This window comes from Etheostoma spectabile, chromosome 3, assembly GCF_008692095.1.
Source record: "Etheostoma spectabile isolate EspeVRDwgs_2016 chromosome 3, UIUC_Espe_1.0, whole genome shotgun sequence".
NCBI classification, from domain to species: domain Eukaryota; kingdom Metazoa; phylum Chordata; class Actinopteri; order Perciformes; family Percidae; genus Etheostoma; species Etheostoma spectabile.
This window is the reverse complement of record NC_045735.1, coordinates 8806399-8816824: the sequence shown is the minus strand read 5'-3', so window position 1 is coordinate 8816824 and position 10426 is coordinate 8806399. Positions and strand designations below refer to the sequence as shown.

General features: G+C 39.0%; 1 protein-coding gene and 1 long non-coding RNA gene across 5 annotated transcripts in view; one reads left to right on the top strand and one right to left on the bottom strand.

The window, feature by feature from the left end:
- The window catches only part of LOC116687101 (uncharacterized), a 14137-nt gene extending 5039 nt beyond the window's left edge, over positions 1-9098 (bottom strand). Inside the window, exons 1-2 of the long non-coding RNA XR_004331464.1 lie at positions 9088-9098; positions 8121-8126 (exon numbers count right to left, since the gene is read on the bottom strand). This is a non-coding gene — a long non-coding RNA (uncharacterized LOC116687101). The remainder of the gene's footprint in view (positions 1-8120; positions 8127-9087) is intronic.
- rap1gap2a (RAP1 GTPase activating protein 2a) overlaps positions 1-10426 on the top strand; it is a 93814-nt gene that overhangs the window by 24356 nt on the left and 59032 nt on the right. The window lies entirely within an intron of this gene.

The window sequence follows — 10426 nt, the reverse complement described above, 5'->3', positions numbered from 1 at the left end:
TTTGTGTGTGTGTGTGTTTGTGTTTGTGTGTTTGAGAGAAAGAGTGTTTGATCCTGGTGTTAGATGTAAGAGTGCACACACAAGCACCATAGAGTTAAGAAAGAGAAGAGCAGACATGGGTGGAAATAATTAGTATGTGTTAACCTTAAACTTATAATGGCTCTCAATTAGAATCCAATGCAAAGGTGAGGATGGAAAGATAGAGAACTCGAGTTTATCATCTTTGTTGTGGGGAAGCTTGAACCGGGGATTTCAAATTTTCTTTTTTAGAATATAAGAAATACCTTTTTGAGTCAGAGCAAAGCAGCATCACTGGCAAACAAAGCCTGGATTTAGCAAACATGACTCACAGCTTGTCATGCTCTTAAATTTAAATAAGTATAAAATAAATAAATATAAAAAATAAAAAATAAATATAAATAGACTGATACACCCACGGTGTAAGAAGGAGAGGTACCGCAGGTCCTTCATCCCGGCCGCTGGCAGACTCTACAACACCTGCTCTACTGATAGTGTTGTAGTTTCTGTTCCTGTTTTTTCTCCATCTACATCAACACTTTCGTATCTTAATATTGGTATTTATATTTATTACAAGTACTTACTTTTCAAATTTATGGTCTCAGTTGTTAATATAATTAAATTATGCACCGACTCTTGCTTCTTGCTCTAATTAACATTCAACTTAAATTATTTTAACGTCACTTACACCGCAAATTGTTTCTTTATCATGGCAACCGCACTTTAAAATTCCTTTGTTTGACGGCATTTTATACTCAGTTACCATATTTTCATTGTCTATTTCTTGCCTGTATTTCTGCCTTGTATTTCTTGCCTTGTATTTCTTTCGTGCTTACTGTTTGTGTGTTATTGTTTTGTTTTTCTGGTTTGCTGTTGCTGCTATGCTGCTACTTGTAACGACAGAATTTCCGTCGTGGGATAAATAAAGTATAATCTAATCTAATCTAATCTAATCTAATTTAGACTGTAGGCTTACTCTGATTGTAAGCTGGTCTTCAACGATAAAATTGTACAAGAAGAAACATGTAAGAGAATAAAGCCACAAAAGAAAAAAGAGAAATGTTAAAAAGGGAAGTGTAGGACCAATGGAACAAATACATTAGATGGATGGCTCACTTCAAAGTTGCAGCTGCAGGGCAGCAGGTGTGGGGTTTTATTTTGTCTTCCTCTCCCTTCACTGTCCAGCTTGCCCTCAGTTCACAGTGTGCTTTTATTTCCTCCTTCAACTTTCTCCCCTCTCTTCTCTGTCATTAATCCCCAATGTTCCTCTGCCTTTCCTCTGCTCATGGTTACTACAAAGAGATCTCACTCCACCTTCACCGTACATTCAGCACCCCATTAATAACTGCATAACAAAACCTGCTTGTGTGTGTGTGTGTGTGTGTCATCAAACACATGCATCTGTGTGTGGGTTTTGTCTTGAAGTGGTGGTGAGGGTAAATGAATATTACAAGTGGACAAACAGGGATAATAGAGGAGAGAGGATGAGACAGAGATAGAGAGAGCGCAAAAGGTTTCACCTGATCAGCTTCTTATTATTAGAGTGAGACGATGCCTCGCAAACTGTGGTGAGTAACGGCTGTCTATCTTGTGTGTATTTGTACTGCCTGCATAGTAGTACTTTATCAAAGTACAAAATACAAAGTATTTTATCTTCTTCACTTCCTAAGCTGTTGTTGTTGTAGATGAGTTGCTTTGCAAGCTGAGATGAACATCATGTAATGACTGCTGGTATCACGACTTACTATTTAAATGATGGATCACATAAGCTCACAATATTTACACTTCATTATGCATTATGCATTTGCCAATAAAAAAAACATTGACCAAAACAAATGAATGCTATATCTAATAATCAATATAAAGTGATAGTATTGTGATTTAGTAGTTTAATACTAAAGAGGCATCTGTGGCATTTTCCTCTCTGCTTTTCAATAGTAATGGGCCATTTTGGTATAAACAATTGCGTGAAGACTTGTCAGTTTGATTGGGTCATTGGTATAAATACTTGCTTCGGACACATAAACAAGATTTCCAGCAAGATACACGCTTTTGCAGGACAATCACCATGCGGTGCCGTTTACACCAATTGTTTTAAGAAATGCACTTGCTGTTGTGCATATGCAAATTATGATTTGACAAAAGCACCAAAGTAACTGAGAAAACATGTAACATAGTTATGATTGTGTTTCAGTGAAGACATGTCCATGTTGATTTAACATAGCTTAAACAAACCTGAATGATTTAAATTAAGAGGCTGCAATAAGCTACACATCTGGCATGGTGGAAATATTCAACACGGCATAGTTTTGCGTCTGAGGTCTCTGTACGACTGTCACTACCCAATGTGAGTCGAGTGCAGATGTGAGTTGCGCATGTTCAGATTTAAACGGTTTACAGCGTTACATGTCATACTGAAATTGATGAAATCCCTAAAAGAATAAACTTTTCTCATTACAAACAATAACAGAAGATGGGAATCATTTCAAAAACGTTTTAGCTATCTATGATTGTTTGATTGCTAACGTTAGCTCAAAACGCCGTTCAGCTGACAGCCTTTGTTGTGTTTGATGCTAACTTGTAGCCAGCAGTGAACAAACTTCGTTAAGCAGGTGCATTTTTACTCTATTGACATTAAAGAAGTCTCTCGTTAGCATCTTGTAGGCTACTTGTCGCAAAGTGACGCATTCACAACTCACATCTTCACTTGACTCACATCGGGAAGTGACAACAACCTCAGACTTGTGTTGTACAGCTCTGGGAAATCGCTGAAGGCCAAAATCAACTTTTTGTTCATGTTTAGTTTGTGGATCCACATGTATTCTGTGTTGAATTTTTTCCATTTTTTCCAGTCACGGGAATATACGTCGCAGTGCACCGGGGCAGTTTCTGCACATGCCGTGTTTAAAGTTGAAACGTGTTGAACTTTGACCGCGGCATGCGCAAATGCAAGTTATTGCGAGCGCAACACGTTTAATAAAAATAATTAAGATTTTTTAATAATAATTTTACCATCATATTTTTTTAAGACTGCATCATCTTACATTTGACTTTATTCACACATATAACAGATAGGAATACATGACATTAATGTCCACCTGAGTGGATTGTTGTGTGGATTGAAAGGCAGGATAAGTGACAGGAAGGAGGCTGAGATTGAACAAGAGCCCAGGAAAAAACTAATGAAAATATGAGTAGATTTTAATTTTTTTTTTGTTTTAAAGAGTAGGAGAGCATGACAAGAGGAGGGGCCTTCTTCTTAAAACGTCCCCTCCCCTTTTTGTTGTCTGTCTAGCTTACTTTTTTGGATCCAGGTTTAAATGTTATCTGTCTGCCAGCATCATGGAAAAGAGCAAATGGGCTGCTGCTATATCTGGATCCTGGCATTTACTCTATCTCCTGGTGCACCTTCTATATTGCAGGTAACGATGTGTTTGTGACCACCGGACAAACACAGGACTAAATGTCTGATGGTATCATATTTACTTTAGGTGATGGCTTATTAAAGCTCAAGGCTTTGGTCTATATCCTGGGAGAAGAAGCAATGATTAGTCAAAGGCAGGTTGTATGCAGCTTTAATGAGCTGTCAGTTTTATTGTGTGTTGATTATTGGAAACAGTTGTTGATGTAGTGTACACAGTTACAGTCTGTTACCTAACACAGACCCACAGACAATAGCATTGGAGCAGTAAACAAGGACAGAAATTCAGTCAGTTTTTATCTAATACACCAGCCTACTGCCTAGGGTGAATGTGATGCTCAGCTGGAGTTAATTTGGGAACCAAGATTCAATGTGACCACAAACACTCACATGTACATGTAAAGCTATCTGGTGGGATTGACTCACTCCTTGTCACACAGTTTCAGTTCACTTTTTAAAACAATACAACTTTAGGCCTTGCTTCTGAGTTTGTTTCCCTCTACCTATGGGTGGCTACATGACTGATTGTGGGAAAAAGGTACAGAAACCAAAACCACAAGGTTGCGGTAATACTTGTAGCAGTACGATGTGGGAAGTGGTGGAACTCCACCCATCCTCAAGCGCTCAGGAGAGGATGTTGCACTTCCTCTCTTCTGACAACTTCAATCCCACTGACGTTGAGCTACAAAGTATAATTCAATTCATGAGAGCAATTTAATACATGACTATTGATATTTTTTACTACTTTTGAAAGAAAGTGAATGAAAGATTGCAGCTGATTATGGCATTGCCATATCAGCATTCATTGAAAAAAAAGCTCTTAAATCAACTCATCATCAAATCAAATCATTTCCTAGATTAACTGAGGTTAAAATCTTCTTGTCACAGTTTTACTTCTTGCACTGTACTCTTGCACAAACAGACTGTATGACTCCTTCCAAGGGGTAGAATAGTACAGTCCACACATTTTCACCTATTTCTGCTGTGACCGCAAGATGGAGCTGACGGCACGTGTTTGTTTCAACATGCTCAGAGGAAGAAATCAGTGCACTGCAATGATGGCAGCTGAAGTGAGGAGAAATTATCACTAGAGTGAGCAATTTCTTTATTTTCATGTGTGCTGAATCAGTGTAGAGCTCTGACCCACTTGTTAACGGGTCTACCTGTTGAATCTGACACTGTGAACATCTCTACATGACTGGCATTCATTGCAAAGCCAATTTACTCTCCTTTTTGTTTGTCTATTAGTTGAACCAAAAGAAAACAGATGACATTTTAGTGACTATTAAATGGTATCTTTGTTTTATTGCAGAGACATGGTTTATTTTAATTCTGCCTGTGTCTTGAACGCTCAAACATTAGTTCTGTTACACATGAACAAGGTGGACAAAACATCCACAGTTCTGCACACATAAATGTTACTTACACAGTACTTTAAACCCAGTAGCTTTGTGTATACAGGTTACCACTGCAAGACAAGTGAACCATGTTTTTTCAGCCATATGCAGAAGCAGCTTATAGGGAGCCAGGGCTGTTGCCATGGTAACAAGAACCGATCACCTAAGGGACGGTCCTGTATGGTTTACTATCATGGTGATACGCCCTGATTGTCTCGCCTTGCAGCCAGACTGTATTGCCAGAGCATCAAAACATGACCAGCGGAAAGATAATCTGACTTGCAGTGCTAGTGGTTGGCCATAACAACCACAATGTGTTCCCCCAATGGATCTAGAGATTGTGTGCGTGCGTGCGTGAGTGCCTGCGTGTGCAATACATATAGGACAGCATTACTTGAGCAGTAAGATGACACCTGCAGTACTTTGTGTCCTGTGTTATGATCCATAACGGTTTGCAGAGGAAGTTTCATTTCATTCATCACCTTGCATTCTTTTATTAAAAGGAGTTAACAAGATGCATCAAGGTTTATAGACATTGTGAGAAGAGGCAGCTTTATTAAAGGATGATCAGGTGCGTAGTGCTGGCTGATGACCGGATAGGGACAGGATCTTCTGCTTAGAACAAAGTTAAATCTGATGTGACTGTTAAGGGGTGGAGGCTGCACTAATGTATTGTATTCAGGAGAAAGAAGAAGAGATGATTGTGAGTTAATATGTTTTGACTGGTGTCCTCAATTAAAAGTTAAGTGGGGTCTCATTTTTCTTGCAATTTACATTTCCTTTGCTTAAATGAGCACTCTGTCATGTTTGTCGTGCCCAAAGTTACATAAGAACATGTCAATGTTTTCTTTTTGTACAAAGTAAGTAAGATGGAAGCTGAAACTTGCTTTGTTACACAATGTGTCTGGCTACAGGATGATTTAAGTCCAAAATGAACTTGTCTATTACCTCTGTTTTGATCTTTGCCAACTTCTGTAAGAAACACTTTAGCAGCTAAATGCTTAATGTTCACCAGCCATACACTAACTGTTTCTGTCTGCCTTTTGGTGCTGTAACCAGCTGCCTGCTGCATCTGGAAACACTGTGAGAGCAGTGGGTATGAACCAAATCGACAAAGATACGTGTTGTAAAAGCAAAACAATGAGCTGTGGAAGCTTTGAAACTGTCAGGTGATATCTGTTGGTTGGTCACTACACGCACCTTCTTTGCATACATGAAGTCGTTTAATCCATTGTTAATATGAATATGTCGATTGGCATCTTTAATTACTAGATGGGATCAAACATTAATGCAACATCCTTGATGGTGGTCTCTTTCATTTTTTGACCCATAAATGGCCAAACTTGAATTTGGGATGTAGTTCTCTACTGTGTGCATAAAGATAAAACTGATAACTACACAAGCCAGTAAAGATTTACCTGTGTCCTGTCTGTGGTATTTGTTGCCATATGTTCTTAAGTGTAATTTTGTAGATTTCATTTGTGTTTTCCTTTTTTCGCAGATGAAAATTGGCCAATGTGTGTTTGTGTTTATGTGTGTGGGTGTGTGTGGGTGTGTGGGTGTGTGTGTGCTCTGCTTGTTAAGCAGGAGTCTTGTTACTCTAAAGTCCCCCAGACAACCAGCTGCCTCTTTGCTTTTGTCAAATATTTACTTCTTGCCTTCTGGCTGATGCTACACACACTCACACACTGAGACACACAGAGTAGCTGATAAGCGCACCATGTGGCCTAAGTGCTGGCTGTTAAGGGCTCATAAAACAGACCCTCACCTATTGGAGAACGGGTAAACAGTACACACACTTTTGAATGTGGATACACACACGCACAGTCGCATGCACATCCAGCCACCTACATGCACAACCGTATCCACGGGGGAAGAGGAGGTGAGACAGGTAGGAGTTGAGTGGATCAGAGGATGTACCTGTTCTGTTGTTCTGTAAATTTCTTCATCTCCACCCTCACTGACTTCCTTTGAGGATAAATATAAACAGAGATTGATTCTGCAAATCTGCAAACCAATCCTAAAGTTATGTGTGCGTCAGCACTGCAAAATACACATCTGACAACTTCATACAACATGCCAGCTTTGGGTTTATTACTCAAAAATGTAATTATTCATCACCGTGAAGGGGTTTAAAGCAATATCAATGACACGTTTTGGTCTTTTCACTAGAATTGTTGACAGTAAAAAAAGAATTAGATTAACATTAGGCTTATCCTGAAAAATTCAAATTATATAATAAAATACAATTAAAGTTTTTATTGACAACATCATTTTAATCTTAATGCACTGATTTTTAATGACTCTTCCAGCAAGAGAAAGTGAACTTTTTTTATTTCTCATTTCTCAATGTGTTGACTAATTAAGAGAAAGTCAAATTAGAAATGAGTTATTTTAGCAATCGGACATTTAGAGGGGGTTTCATAACTGTGATATTATCACAGTTGCTGATCAAAAAGTGCAGGCTACTAATATGTCCTCATTGGGGAAAGTAAATAAACCCAATGATGTGTGTGATTTCATTTTTTTATTCCTACATTATACAGAGCAACTGACTAACAACAGTTGTTGTGTTGTGTACTAACCCAGTACATCTCTTCTCTGTTTCATTAATCTCTGTTGTGTCTCTGGTATTGTTTGCCATAACTCACCAGGCACCAGGTGTTGCCATTGGAAACCAACTTAGGAGTATGATGTAAGTTATGCTCTGTGATTGCGCTTGCTACCATTTTGTAGACAAACATTTAACATAAGCTGTTTTTAGCCCGTCTCCTTTCCATCCAAAAGAAGTATGTCTTTGCATGGTTCAGAGGAATGAACGAAGGATCAAGGGTGATAGAAGAGAACAAGGAGACAATAGTAGTTGAGGGTAGATGGATCCTTTGTTGAGATTGGATAAACAGAGAGGAGAGGAGAAAGTCAGACCGTACTACTGCATTTTCCTTTATGGCACTGCTGTCTACTGCACACAAAAATGAGCTGATGGAGGGAGAACGAGGAGGTCAAAGAGAGCGAGAGGAATGGGGGTCATGAAAGAAAATCTTTCTTCTCTCTCTCCATGTAAAGTTGGACCTCTGTGGATAAATATGTAGGAGAAAGAGAGAGTGAATGCATGTGTGGCTCTGTGACCTGGTGAGGTCATCCTCAAACATGAAAGCTGTTGACAGATGGTGGAGCGCTGACGTTCTTGTCCATCCTCTTATTCAGAAGCCATTTCAGAGCTTTCTATCAAACCAACAATTGATTTTCCCTAACCTTTGACTGTGTCTTTGCATGTCTGAGACTCAGGACTAATCACTTTTCTTATTGGCTTACCTTATTTGCAGTCATAAATTGACTTAACGGCCAAATCTATATCCTTTTCAGCTCTGTTTTATTTGTATGAAATCACACAGACTTTTTCTCTGGGTGCATCCATTTTGTACATTCGTCCATTTTGTACATACATCACAGGCAGGGAACAAGGCCCTGTCTCGCTCCGGCAGAGCTTAGCTGAAACCCAATTTTCTTTCAAAGGAATAATTCATCTCCATAAGAGCAACCTGCAGATATGGCCTTAACTCGTCCTTGCCTGCTTCGCCCATACACTGTTACTAACAGTGTATAATGGTTACATCTTGTGTTGATAGATCATGTCAATTTACACCTGGTCTCACAACAAAATCAGATTATGGGCTACAGAAGATTAAAATTTAAATGTAAAGTGAGATATGAACCTTTTTGCTAAAGTGCTTGTGCAAAATGGTTGGTAGAATTTCTTTTTTATAAAAGGGGTGGTACTATTTAAACCATTAAAATATTGTTGCACAGTTTGTTACAGAATTTGCATGTTTACAGCAAGAGAAATGGCTTTCAGGTAGGTAACTTAAACAATACGTTTGTCGTACATTCTGTTATTTCGGTTAAAAAATTTGGTAGCAGGAGTGTAAACTTCCCCACAATTAATGATGTATTTCTATTCTTCTCCATGCCCCCCACCCGTTTCAATTCTCAGAGTTTGTATTTCTTTGCGTCTGAGGTTCAAGCAGCTGCCAGCCGTCTTAGCCAACCAAGAAAACTGAGGAAGCATAAAATTGATTTACCTATCTGAAATTGATTTATGTCATGCATGACATCAGATAGGAGGTAGGAGAAACACTGGTTTGAGCTTAATTCGTCCACTTCTGTTTTTATCCGAGAGAGAGAGAGAGAGAGAGAGAGAGAGAGAGAGAGAGAGAGAGAGAAATTATGGACCAATTCCAATTTTTCAACAAATCACAAGCAGAGATACATAATCATACCCCTGAGTGTGTGAAAATAATTGTCCGAGGACATTTCTGTGGCGAAACAGTGAGTGGAGGGCTAGTCAAGGCCAGTATGCTAGGTCATTAACAAAGGACTGTCTGGGATTTGACACCGTAATCAGCGTTCACAAAATCCTTGTCCTTGTATAATCCTTGTCTCTTTTGATTTCTTCAACCTATTTTTCTGGATTCACGTTCAATACCATTGCTTTATCTGTTTGAGATAAGAGCATTATCCTACTCTCATGTCTGTATGCAGGTTAGGTTATATACCAAATATTTTGTATAGATTAAAAAAACGAGATGTAATATGTTAAATAGTGACATTTAGAGGAGACTTTTGTTTTCCTTGGAACAGAGCCAGGTTAGCTGGTCCTGTTGTTTACAGTTGTTATGCTAAACTAAGTGAACCACCAGCTGGCTCTAGCTACATATGTACTGTACAGACATGAATGTGATATTGATCTTTTCATATAACTCCCGGCTGAAAGGGAATAAGCATATTTCCCAAAATGTCAAAATATTGCTGATGCCGTAAGAGTTATTTATGCAATGGGACTGCATAAACCAAGATGTAATCCATAAATGGCATTTGTGCTCACAGTTTCTAATAATCTGAAAAAGACATCCTCTCAGTCCTGTGTTAACTCACGACCTGTGCAGTCTACGATGTACTTTATGCCTCTCCTGTCAGGCATGCAAGGATGCATTTCGTGCCCCACGATCTGAACGGATAAGTGGTCTAGAAAAGGGGTGGAGAGAAGGATGGATAGAAACACATCCACTCCCTCCTCCCTAACTTCCCTCCATTTTCTCAATCCCAGGTGTTTTATGAGACTGGACATATGCAGGCTGATGCTTCACAACACAGCTGTTACTGAATCACTTATGTCACATCAGTGATTTACCACGAAGAACTGGCTGACTGCCTGATGAGATTTGTTGTCAATTAGCCCTTCATCACTTTTCTGTTTTGTTTTTTGAAGGACAAAACAAGTACTTTCATACTTTCAAATTTGTCACATGAAATAACTAAAACTGTTGTAACTTTGGCAATAGATTGTGTGTTCATATAGGACTCTATCACTTGTAAAATAAATTATGCACTCCGTGATGCTAAGAGTAGAAGCCAGCGTGTTGCACACTTGTTGTCTGAGTTGTCTGTGTCATAGCCTATCTGGAGACCAGGCACCAATAGTCCTGCTGATGGATCATTCATCAGACACCACTTTGGACGCTCTGGGGGCAAGAGAGCAGTTTGTAATGGTTGTCTGGACTGTCGTGCTGTGTGTGTGTGTGTGTGTGTG